The sequence below is a fragment of the Pteropus medius genome, unplaced genomic scaffold (assembly GCF_902729225.1).
Source record: "Pteropus medius unplaced genomic scaffold, Ma_sr-lr_union100, whole genome shotgun sequence".
Lineage (NCBI taxonomy): Eukaryota > Metazoa > Chordata > Mammalia > Chiroptera > Pteropodidae > Pteropus > Pteropus medius.
This window is the reverse complement of record NW_024354503.1, coordinates 15,957,078-15,970,405: the sequence shown is the minus strand read 5'-3', so window position 1 is coordinate 15,970,405 and position 13,328 is coordinate 15,957,078. Positions and strand designations below refer to the sequence as shown.

General features: G+C 45.3%; 1 protein-coding gene across 21 annotated transcripts in view; it reads right to left on the bottom strand.

Annotated features, from left to right (window-relative positions):
* The window catches only part of TRERF1 (transcriptional regulating factor 1), a 187,427-nt gene that overhangs the window by 59,472 nt on the left and 114,627 nt on the right, over positions 1 to 13,328 (bottom strand). For all 21 annotated transcript variants that reach the window (XM_039854787.1, XM_039854793.1, XM_039854785.1 and 18 more), the window contains one exon: positions 418 to 532. The gene's annotated coding sequence lies outside the window, so the exon portion shown is untranslated. The remainder of the gene's footprint in view (positions 1 to 417; positions 533 to 13,328) is intronic.

Here is a 13,328-nt window from a genome sequence, read left to right as displayed (position 1 = left end):
GGCTCGGAATTGCCCTGGCAGATCCTCGAAGGCCCCTTATGACCCTGTGGGGGACAAGAGTTTCTGTCCAGGATCCCAGACAACAGAATTCCATCCTATTCCAAATATTTCTTCACCCCAAATTCCCTGGATCCCCAGTCCCTAAAAGATCTGCCCAAGGTCCCAGATTCAGGAGGTGGGAAAAGAATAGTGAGAGCTCAGTCTCCAGGAACTCAATTCAGTGTCCTATCTGCTCCACCATTGGCCTCTCCATTAACCAAAATGAGCACATTTTCCTTATCGGCTGACACACACTAAGTTCACCCATGTCCCAGGAAACCCCACTTTTCCAGCACATGGCGAGGGATTACGAAAGCAAATAGAACTAGTTAAAATGAAAATTCCTAAAACCTTCCAGGAGAAGGAAAGCAAGCTCACCTTGATCTCCGCAGCAGATGGTTGAGTTGGGGGCCTGGCTCTGGGGGCTCCTCCTGCAGCTGGCCGGTCATGCTGCTCTCATGCTGCTGGGCAGGTGGGAAAAGGAGACCTGGTTCTGTGGGAAAAAGAGAAGGAAAGGTCACTTCTTCATCGTTTGCTCCTAGCTTTCCATCACCAGCCTGTAGATGACACTATCCAGAAGCCCTGGGAGTTCCTGGGGCTGGCCTCACCCACTCTCATGCCATTGGGGAGCAGGCAGGCATGTACTGGATGAACGTTTCCCACGCCCTCCCATGTGCCAGGCAAGGCTCTAAGGAATGAGGCTGCAGGATGAACTAAACGCAGTCCCTGCTCTCAAGAAACAGTCTAGCAGGAGAGAGAGAAAGAAAGAGAGATGAGAAAGACACGTATACATTTCATTAGAATATAATGTGGCAACTGCTGTGCTTTCCCCAAATCCATTCACCAGCCTACCTGTCCCACAGGGGAGCATAGGCAGCTTACAAGCGCTATAGCACGGGGCTTCTCAAACTACTATAGTTGAGATGAAGGACCAGTTGTCTTTAATTTCCAATCCATCGTGATTGAACACTTCTATAAAATATAATAAAAATGAACTGCTAGAAAAATGAAATGAAAAAATGTTCATACAAACTACAAGCCTACTTTTTACAGATTACTCTGTCAAATGGGTATGAAAGTTTCTAAGTGCTTTCTCTCTAATTCTGCACTTATATCATGGACCGGTAAACAGTTTGCAGATCAGCATCATCCCACGAACCACAGTTGAGTAGCACTGCTATAGTAAAAGCTTATAGAATGCAACTCTCCTAAGATGTCTGGCTGACCTCTTGGTTCTGAGAGTTCAGCAAGTTTCTCTCCAAGGAAGGAGAGCCATTGCAAGGACTTTGGAAAAGTGTGGCTTTGGGGTGTTTGGACAGAGACAGTGTCAGGTAATAGAGCAGGATGCTCAGGGAACCTGGTCAAAAGTTGTGCCTGGAGCCCTGCCCTGCTCCATGAACTTCCAACCCTAACTCATGGCAACCCCAGCAGAAGCTACCGCCCTGAATGAGAACAAAGTGTCATCTATTAAAATGGAAAGGGACATTTCAGAAAATAAATCATTTCCAAAATGTCAAGAGGGCTGCTGGTGTTCATTCCTACTATTTAATGCTATAAAAATGATTTTTTTTTTTTAAATTGAGAAATCCTTTGTCTGTGACAGTCAGCTCCAAAAAAAGCCTTTAAGTGCCTATTGCCTTAATACTTTAGGGAGAGATTACAAGTCATTTTCATCCATTTGAATGTTTAAGAGAAAGTGCTCATTCCTCTAAACTCTCAGCTTTTAAGTAGTGCTTATTTTAAACTTTACAAGAAGATAACTCTGCAGAAGAAAAATTCTTTTCCAAATCTTTTTTTTTTTTAAATGCAAGCACATATACACTCTTACTCCCTGCTTCAAATGCTAAATCATCTTCAATTTGGGAGTTTGTTGCTCATGAAATTCTAGCGATAAGCACATCATAAACATTCCTAGAGGAAGGGAATGCTTTTGAAGCCATACTTGTGATGTTATAAAGATTGTATATCATTATCTCTGAATGTTGACGAAGAAAAGGTTATGGAAATAACTATTTATGTACAAATAAGTCAATATAGTAACTGGCAACCTACATGGCAGATAGTGGCATGGGGTGGGAAGCAGGAATGTACTTCCCTCAGCCTCCATGAATAAATGTGCTATCCTTACTCTCAACATGGGAAAGTAATACTCCAAGTTCCCCAAGGCTACGTGAGTCTTTGGAACTAGCCTGTGCAAAGGTTCTGTGACGAGAAGCAGCATGGTCTGTTCTAGCTATGAAAGGAGGCTCTAACAAGGATCCAGTAGGTTCTTGACCTTACACCATGCTTCCATCACGGTCGTATTCAAAGCAAGCATTAAAAATGTGCAGGTTTTTCAAGAAGTGCCCAAGAAGTTACCAGGAAAAGAGGTACATATCTTTTAAATTCTCCCTCATCCTAGGCTGGAAAGAGGCATCCAAAAAGAGAAGCCATCTTGTCCCCCTCCTATTTTATAACAACTTTTAGGACTCATCTATTTTCTCTCCAACAGTGGTAATTTGGCTAAATCTAATCTGGCCCCAGTGGTAAAAATTAGTTGGTTAATTCTGACGTAAGACTGACAATGAGTGTGGTTTTGGGGATGTGGACAAGTATTAAAATTATTGCTGGAGAAGCCTCATGGTGGATGTTACTTTACGAAGATCATACAATTTCAAGTACAGAATATGAGCTTTGGGACCAAGCAGACCTGGGTTCAAATCTGGCCTTATCCCTCATGGACCATTTGGCCTTGTTCTTCTGTAAAATAGGGTTAGCAATGCCTTCCCTACAGTGGTCCTAGGGATATCAGCAAGCATGTTGGTCCCACAGTGAGCACATTGCCTGGCTCCCAGCAGGTCTTGGATAAGTGACAGCATTACTATCACTGCACACCAGTGAGTGGGGACAGCCATGCCCCTCCCTCAATGTGAATATCAACAGGAATCCAGGAAATGATTTCCCAGGCCCACAAGGACTCAGTGGTTAGCCAGCACTGACCAAGGGTCCTGATGATTCACTATTTCTTGGTGTGTGCCCTCAAGGATCCCCAGCCACTGTACTGAGAGTTCCCAGTTGGAAGTCCCAGGGCTGACCCTCAATGAGTCAAACTTTGTCGGCCCCAGGCTCGACCTCCCCAAAAGAATCCAGATGCCATTCCAGGGCTCCTTCCAGGAGCTCGGCCAGCAGCCAGTAGACTTGGGTTCTAGTTCTAGCTCTACCATGAATGAATGGGGTTCCCTTGGACAAAGAGCTGAGTCCTAGATGGCAGAGGAGATATAACAGCCACCCCATCTTGAAAGCCTCATATAGGCCAGTCATGGTGCTGTGATTTCCCAGACAGTTATAAGCCCTACTAGGGCAAGGGCAAGGTCTGCTTTTTTTTCCACCATTGTGTCCCACAGGCTAGCAGAGCAGTTTTCAATCCTGACTGCACGTAGTTAAAACAATCCTGCAGAGTCACTGCTGGTATTACCATTTTACAAGTGAGAAAACTTGAGGCTTGCTGACTTGTCCAAGACCACAAACCTGAGTGGTGGAGTCAGAACGTGAAGCCAGAAGGCCTTCCTATTTACTCCATTATCACACGGCCTTACAAAACTGGTATCTTACTTACCTCTTTCTCACATGACCAGCGAGGACACGGCCCTGGAAAGTAGTGTGCCTTTCCAAAGACTCAACCGGCAAGCTGCCAAGGAAGGCCATAGTCTTCCCACTGTCCCACACTGCTGTCTGGGCCTCAGTTTCCCTTCTGCATACTGGCGGTAAACAACGCTGTCTCACATACTGCACTACTGTTAGAGTTTAGTGAGGAATGAAGATTTAAGAGTCTTAGGGAGGAAAACAAATAATGTACAGAAAGGAACTCTTTAAATGGCCCAAACCAAAGAAGAAGGGTTTTCTCCTCAGCCACAAGGCAGTTGAAAGGAAAAGAACAGCTCATATCCCACTGGACAGGAGGTTGGGCACAACCTGGGAAGGGAGGAGACACAGGACATAAACTATGGAGCTTTTGAAATGGGAAGCAGGACCAAATGTAATGTGAAGGCTTCCCTCCATGCCACCCACAATACATTAGAAGTTGGCACAGATTTTTAGAAACAGGAAAAGGAGGAGGAGGAGGAACAGGAGGAGGAAAAATTAAATCTGCAGATTTAATCTAAGAACACTAAGAGACAGTGTGGAGAGTAATCAATGCAGTGAGGAATCTTAGACTCCAGTCACCTGGGGGCCAACTATTCCGTCAAGTGAGTTCTCCTATGTAGAGATGATGGTGACGTGAAAGAAGATCTAATTTTCACGCGAGACCCCTCCACACACTGCCAAATGCCCAAAAGCTTTCCAAATGTGGGGAAAACTCCCATCCCTTCTCCAAACATCTCTCCTCCTTTTGTTGCCTTATTTCTACCCCCATGGAGGTTGGGAAAAGAATAACTTTCATATACTGGAGGAGATAAGAGGCAGATCACTTAATCAGACCTTTATGCACCTGGTTATTCCAGAACGCAGAAGCTGGGCCATTCACATCAATATCAGAGCAGCTCAAACACTGTGAGAACATCAAGTGGACTCACTGTAGGTTGACAATGGATAGCAGGCCACCATCCGCTCTCCAACCTCCTCAGGTCTCCCACCCCCTTGCTCACAGCTCCAACCAACTTGTCTTTCAAGTTTTCACACACTCCAAGCTCTTTCCTACTCCCCAGGGCCTTTGCACATGCTAGTCCCTCTAACTGGAATGCTCTTCTCCTAGCCCCACCTCCCCCCATTAATGTTTAGTCAGCTTTCAGGTTATAGTATCAGTTAGACTTCTTTGACCTCCCAGAAATTTAAATGTGCAGCAGCACTTATCACAGTTGCAATTAATTAATTATGTGATGAACGAGTTGGTGCCCCAGACTGTAAGCCCTACTAGAGCACAGGCAATGTCTAATTTTTTCACCATTGTGTCCCATGGGCTAGCAGATCAGTTCTCAATCCTGACCGCACATCAAAATCACTTAGGGAGCTTTAAACAACACAGATGCTTGGGTTCTACCACAAACCTAATATATAAGTGTTAAAAGGTTGCCAGGTGGTTGTAATATGTGGCCAAGGCTGAGAATCGCTGACTCAAGAAGGCCGTGGGTGCTGCTGGGCTCATGTCCTACAGCAATCTTCAAGTGGCCAGGGAGTTATAGTAGGACCTTGCTCCCTTTGCTTGTGTGGATACAATGTATAATTTAAATGTTGTTTTCCACCCCAGAGACTAAATTTGAGGAAATTCTGGAAGGGGTAAACAAACTCCTCATTGTTAGAGAAGAAAACTATTCCTTTCATTAAGTGTTCCCCCTACAGACTCTCCCCCAGCACTCCCATGTCCACTAACCCTGGTTTATCACCGTTATCCTCAGGGCCCACAGATTAACCTGATGTGTTCCCGAAATACACTTAAATCTTTGGGGTAAATCCTCTAATTAAAAAAAATTTCAAATACGCCCAGCTATACTATGCAGTAGAATGCAAAACTTCACATTAAATTTTATTAAAACAGGAGAGTTCAAAGCCAATTCGTGCTGGGATGGCCCTCTAGGCCAGTCCCAGGCCTCAGGTAGAGGTGCTTTGCAAAAACTCACCCAGGGGGCACTGGGATGGGAGAAGCCATTCCTAGGGGCGAGTCATCCGCATTGATCTGGCCTTTCTGGGGCAAGCCAAGAGCAAGCTGTCCCTACCCACTCAGTTACCCTTACTAAAGGGAAGAGAGTAAGTGCTGTGGTCTGAATGTCTGTGTCTCCTCCCCACTCCCAAATTCATATGCTGAAATCCTAACCCCCAAGAGTGATGGTATCAGGAGGTGGGCCCTTTGGGAGGTGCTTAGATCATGAGGGTGTAGCACTCATAAATGGGATTAGTGCCCTTATAAAAGAGACTCCAGAGAACAACCTCACCCCTTTCACCTTGTGAAGACACAGCGAGAGGGTGGCAACAGCTATGAACCAGGAAGAGTGCCCTCATAAGAACATCAAAATCGCCATGCTGGCACCTTGATCTTGGACATTCCAGCCTCCAGAACTGTGAGAAATAAATTTCTGTTGCCTTTTAGCCACCTTGTCTGCGGTATTTCATTATAGCAGCCCGAACGGACTAAGACAGTAAGATGTGTGAAAAAAATCCAAACTCTTAACCGGCACAGGAAGTAGCAACTCCAGTTACCTGATGGTTTCACCAGCCCAACCAAAGCACTGTTCAGCCGTGTTCCACAACCCTGTGTGAAGCAGACTGTCATTTAAATAACTGTAGGATGAGTTGTCCTTCACACAGCGGTTCTCCAACTTTCGTGTCCACAGGGACCGCCCAGGGAACTTAAGAATGAAGCTTCCCTTTGCACCCACTAAGTTGGCCATAAAATGAAAAAAACAAAAACGAGTGTAGTGAGAATGTGGAGAAGTTGAACCCTTAGGCACTGCTGGTAGAAATGGAAAATAGTGCAGCAGCTTTGGAAAATTTGTGTGGCGGTTCCTCAAAACTTTAAAAATAGAATTACAATGTGACCCAGCAATTCTACTCCTCAGTACATAGCCAAAAAAGAAAAAGAAAAGGAAAAAGAAAACAGGTACTAAACAACAACAATAAACAAAAAACCAAAACCTGTTCACAAACGTTCAAAGCAGCTCTAGTCGCGAAAGCCACGAAAGTGGAAACGATCCAAATGTCCATCAACTAATAGGTCAAACAATCCGGTCTATCCATGCAATGGAATACTATTCAGCCATAAAAAGGAATGAAGTACTGATACGTGCTACAACATGGATGACCCTCAAAAACATTATGTTAAATGAAAAAAGACACGAAAGGTCACACATGGTATGATTCTTTTTATCTGAAACACCCAGATAGGTAACTCCACTGAGACGGAAAGCAGATCAGTGGCTGCCAGGGGCTGGAGGGAGGGGAGAATGGGGAATGGCTGCTTAGTGAGTATGGGCTTTCCTTTTGAGGGGATGAAAAGGCCTTGGAACTAGATAGAATTGATGGTCCAATAACACTGTACGTACACTAAATGCCACAGACTTATACATATCAAAGTTGTCGATAGTTGATTTTATGTTATGTGAACTTTACCTCAATTAAAAAAGTGAAAAGACACTTCCTGGGCTCTACCATGACAGATTCTGACACAGTAGCCCTGGGCTGGGCCCAAGAACCTGCTTTTTAAAAGAACTTCTGGGTAATTCTGACATGAGGGTCCCCGCCAAGTATGTGCCAGGCACTGGGCTTGGTGCTTTCAAATACAGTATCTCAGAATCACACCTCAAAGTAGGAATGATCACTGTTTTGTTTCAGAGATGAGGAGACTGAGGCTCAGAGAAGTTAAACAAGTTGCCCAGGGCACACAGCTGATTAACAGTAAGTACGGTCTGATTGCACAGACCATATTTTTCCCATAGTCCTACACTATGCCACTGTGTCCTTTAATAAGCTCTTCCAGGTGGCAGAAATGTCATTTTTGTGTTTATATGTACAAAATGCTCTTTGTCAGAGACTTAGATCATCTTACTCAAAGCGTGGTCCTCAGTATCCCCTGGGAATTTACTAGACGTAGAGACTCCTGGTCTACATCCAACGTTTGCCAAATCTTATTCTGCTATCCTCCAATATTCCTGTGTACATGAATATGAAAGTATGAGCATAACTGTGTCTCTACAGCTGTGCTGTCTGATATTGTAGCCACTAGCTACAAGTGATGATTTAGATTAAAGTTAATTAAAATGAAATAAACTTAAAAGCTCAGGTCCTTCAGTTGTACCAGGCACATGTGGTTAGTGGCCACCACACTGGACAGTGCAGAACAGAACATTCCCATCATTGCAGAGAGTTCTGTCAGTTAGCACTATTCTAGAGCACTACTGATGTTTGGGGTGAAAGAATTCTTTGTTGTATGGAGTTTCCAGCATATGGTATCACAGGAATTCTCAATCTGGGGGTGCTTCTGTCCCTCAAAGGACACCCAGCAATGTCTGGAGACATTTTTTTGGTCATCATAGCTGAAGGGTTCTATTGGCATCTAACGGGTAGTGGCCAGGGATACTGCTAAATATCCTGTCATGCACAAGACAACTCCATGACAAAGAATTATTTGGTTCAAAATGTCAGTAGTGCCAAGGTGAGAAACCCCGCTCTAGAGTAATCAAGAAAACACAGTCATTCTCAGTAAAACTGGAGGCAGGAGACTCATGAGGCCAAAGTGCCCCACTGCCATCCACACCCCGCTTTGCCAAATTCAGAACCCCTAAGCAAACAGCTATCTATCTATCTATCTATCTATCTATCTATCTATCTATTTATTTATTTATTTGCCAAGAATGCAGAATAAAAAGTCCTGACTCTTAGAATAATCTATGAACTCATTACTAAAATGAAGTCCCTACACTTCAAACCCCAAGGCCTGAGAAAGGCACATTCGTTTGTGTCATTGTTGTTTGGCATGCGATAAATTCCACAGGAAATCAAAACCTGCCTGTTGGTTAGGTGTAGATATCATTCCTTCATTTGCTCATGCATCTATTTATTTAAAATTATTTACTGAATACCTGACCTGTTATGTGTCAGATACCCTTCTCATGTTAGAAATAGAGCAGTAAATAAAAGAAACCAGGTAGTTCCCTGCCCTTGCGGAGCTGACATTCTAGTGGAGGAGGCTGACAGTACACAAGTAAACAAATACACCAGCCGTACAACGGTAGGTAGGATAAGTGTTATGAAGGAACATTAGCCAGGGTAAGAGAACAGAGGGGTGATGCGAGATCGGTATCTGAGGTCATCTATCTGAAGTGTGACAAGGGAAGGTCCCCTGAAGAGGTGACATCTGGGCAGAGACCTGAATGAACCGAGATTGAACCAGATAATTCAAGGAAGCATGAGAGTTCCAGGCAGAGGGAACTGCAGGTGTTGGGGTCTTCGGTGAAACGAGATTGGTGGAGGGGGGAGCGCTGGCAGTGAGGTCAATGAGGTATGCAGGAGCTGGGTAGCTGGGATAGGAAACCACTGGATGGCTCTAAGCAGAGGAATGATGGGTTTGATTAACTTTTAACACAGAGAACAGACTATAAAGCAAGAGTAGAAAAGGCCAGACCAGTTACAAGGCTGCTTATAGATTTCTAGGCAAGAGATGGTGATGACTTATTATGAATGAATTCATTAACAAAATCATTAATTTTAACACTAGTTCTCTACTTAGCCAATGCTATTAATATTCTAGCTCAGATATATCATGAGTAGACCAGGCATCAAATTCAAGCTAATTCTATGCAAAAATGCATTTTGGGTTCCAAATGATCAACCTGGGTTTTAAAACAGATGTGTGATCTGGAAGAAGACAGCGGGAAAGGGAGGTAGGGGTTAGGAGGGGAAAAAAAGGAGTATTCTCCAATTATTCCCCTTTCTCCAACACCATCAGAGAAGACTCTGAGAGGGGTTTTACCATCATAATTTCAAGGGTTGTTGGGCAGTGGATGGTTGAGACCCAGCTCTACTGCTACAGGCAGAGCAGAAGGGAAAGGACTGGTTCTCTCAGAAGGATGGCACCACAGCTGTGAATGGAGGAAGGCATGGAGTCTTTTCCAAAAGCAGGAAAGCCTCTACTTCTGGGGTCTCTGAGTTTTCAGGGCAACGCAGCCATGTCAGGGAAACAGACACGCAGTTGGCAGACTTAGGGCAGAACAATCCAGCAGTGCCTCTTCCTAACTGCACAGCACTGGGCATGCCACCCGTTCTCCCCAATCCTTTGTAAAACAGAAACAAGACCCCTTTCTTTCACAGAGCTTGTGAGGGGTCAAATCAGATGATGCCTGTGCTAAGAGTGATGACGACTTCCGGTCTATATGTCTAAGTCGGCAAGTGCATCTTCTGAAGCAGATGCAGAACCCACGATCCTCCACAGGCACGTGGGTCGGTGCTGTCCTCGTGTCCAGGTAATTCCGCTTTACCCATAGAAAGGGGCTTCTGTTCCATTAATTCATCCATTCAACACGCATTCACTGGGTCTTAGTGCCAGGCGTGGTATTCAGAAGAAACAGAGTAAGATGCAGTCCCTACTCTCAAAAACATACAGGCAGTGGGGGCGGCAGGAGCCATGAAAACAGGTTCCTCTAATCCTCCTTTTCTCTCGGTGCATGGTGATCACTTCCCAGATAGATTTCATCCCTTTAGACTAGAGCCACCAGCCTTCTGGGGCCTGCAAACTCCCCTTGACTACCGATAACCTGCAGCATCTACCCTGGAGACAGTGACCTCTGCTCCTCTCCACACTGTCAAGCAGGCCCAGTCCTTTCTGCTGCAGTGGGAAAGGATGGTGAGTAACATGCAGGGCTTGCTGGGCAGAGAGAAACTGGAGAAGCTTTGTCTCAGCAAGGCCTTCCTTCCATCATCCACCTCCTCCCTCCAGTGGACATGGCTCCAAGAAAAAAGACCAGGATGGGTCAGACCAGGACACCCACTCCTGACCTCCAGCTCGCCTAGGGCACAGCATCTCTCCAGCATTTCCCAAGAAACATCTTCAAGAGAAGGCCCCAGCTCTGAGTCATCTGAAGCAAAGAGGAGACCTTGTAAAAATAACTCCAAATATGAGCCTCCTGTATTCACATTATTCAAGATACAAAGAATTTAAAAGCAGGGCAGGAAGCAGAGGAGGAAAGTGTCGTTCACATCAGTTTTCTTCACATGACAAGCAGCCAGGAACTCACTTGCTGAGCCCCATTGCTCTCTCTCTCCTTGGAGTGATTACATAAGCTGGAGAGAGGGTCTTCTTTGCAACCTTCTGACTCTCCCACCCACCCCTCTTCATCTGTCACCTCCAAGTCTGAGCCATCCCGGTAACCTGTGCCAGCATTCAGAGGGGCTTGGTTGTGCTCTCTCTTGGATGTCTTCCCTGAAACAGGGAGTTCCACTGAAGCCCCAAGAGCCTCCACTGAGCTCCAGCAGTGGGATTTCTGTCACCGTGACCATGTGAGGGAGAACCTCTGGGGGAAGTCCGGCAGGACCGGCCAGGTCCCTAGTGGCACATGTGGTGGGGCTTTCTTGGAAGACCCTGGATTTCGAAATGTTAGGATATCTGGGCTGTGTGAGAACTCGTCTGGTCATATTTAGGGCTTCCCGGACTCCAAGAAGGGAGGTGCTGCTGACTATTTCCACTCAGCTTTCTGGAAGATGTGGGTCTTTAAGGGCCATGGAGGTAAGGATGGAGATTCTGAGATAAGGAAGAGACCCGAGTAAGAGGAAAAGCAAAGGAACAAGATGAGAAATAAAAAGACCCTGGGTAGTTAGGACAGGCAGAGGTGTGGCCATCAGCGTTTATTTAGCATTTATTAAACATGGCCCTTTATAGGGAGCCATCATAGCGGTGGTTCCCAACCTCCCGTGGCTTATAATAAGAACACACTAATAACTACTTTAATCAAGTGCACGTACATATTAGGAAATAAAAACCCCGACCAAGTTATAGTAAATCTAAGTCACAGCTGAAGTCAGAACTCTGCCCCATGCCAGTAAAAGAACTATTAGCAAATTCATTACTTTGTGCTTTGTAAATACCCCTATTCACAAGAAAACATGCTTCAGACTATGATGCTACCCTGACTGCAGGCACTTCATCAACATTCAGTTTCTGGCTTCATAACCAGAAGCCAAGCTTACCCTATGCTTTCAAATATCTACAGTTATGTTATGGCGTAGACACAAACAAGTCTTGCAAAATAAAGCTCACACACCCAATAAATATTTGTTGAGTGTCTAACTATGTGCCAGGCATTGTTGTATGTGGCTGTGTACAATGGTGAACAAGGAAAACAAAACTTCCTGCCCTCGTGGAGCTTTCATTTAATAGGGGCAACAGAAAATAAAGGAAATAATTAAAATACATAAGTATGTTAGATGGTTACAGATACTATAGGGAAAAGTAAAGCATGAAATGGGTAATAGTCAAAGAAGGCCTCTCTGAAAAGATGACATCTGAAAACGATCTGAAAGAGGTGGGGGAACCATGGGAGGATCTGCGGGAAGGGACTCCCAGGAGGAAGGAACAGCAAAGGCAAAGGCCCCGATATGACTGAGGAGTCAGAAGGATGGTATGGCTGGGAAAGGGAGAATGAGGAAGAAAGCAGGAGAAAATTAGGTCACAGGGAGTCAAAGGGTGCTTTTAAAATGAATAAAACAGAGAAATAGAAGTATGATGGAGAGACCAGCTTGTTTACATAAGGCACTTAGGAAAGGCCTTGGTAAGGAGGTGTCAGTTGAGTTGAGACCTAGAAGAGAAGTGAAGATCTGAAAAGATCCGAGAAGAGAGCATTCTAAACAACCGAGGCAACAAGAGCGATGGCCCTGAGGCACGGATGAGCGCGCACATGGCAGGTACACAGTGGGTGGGACAGAGGCGGAGGAGTAGTGGGAGGGAGGTTCCCATCACTTACAGTAGTGATTCTCAACCCGGAGCGATTTTGCCCTCCAGAGGACATATGACGATGTCCGGAGACATATTAGGTTGTCGCAAGTGGGGAAGTGTTATTGGCATCTGGTAGGTAGAGGCCAGGGATGCTAATAAACATTTTGGAATGCACAGGACAGTCCCTGCGTTGATAATTCTCAACACAGAATTATCTGGCCCGAAATGTCAATAGTACTGAGGTTGAGAAACCCTGGTGCAAGGCCTTGCAAGTCATAAGTCTATGTGCACACACAGAAGCACAGAGGAGTAACGAACACCTCTGTCTGCCAGAGTGCAATCCTAACACAGGGCACATCCATCACAGCTGGGTCCAGTGTATGTGTATGGAGATGAAAGAAAGGGTGCTGGCATCAGCTCTTAGAACACAGTGAGTCAGGGTGGGAGGAAAAAAGCTGTGATAAGGTTAATCTAGCCTAATTGGGAACCAAGAGGGAGCTCCTGGAGTAGAGACAAGGGGTGCTGAATGTGGGGAGGCCACTGAGACTATGTGCAAGCAGACAGAGGACACCAAGCACTGTTTTTAAGCAGCTGATGTCGCTGAAGAGTTGAGACAGGGCCCGGGGTGAGGAGAGAGAAGCTTCCCTGTTACAGTGAAGGGGCAAAGGGCTGGAGAATGCTACAAGTGTGAAGGGCATAGGTTGAGGCCAGTGCATAGACAGCCCAGGACTCAAGAATGAAATTACCAGGACAAACAGTCATGGACTGAAGAAAAGGGACTTGGGTAGGAGTGACATGGGGGGAGGACCACTCAACCCAGACACACAATACCTGGAAGAGGAAAATGAGAAACCAGAAAGACCTAGAAAATAATAGGGGGCATTTTCAGTATGAT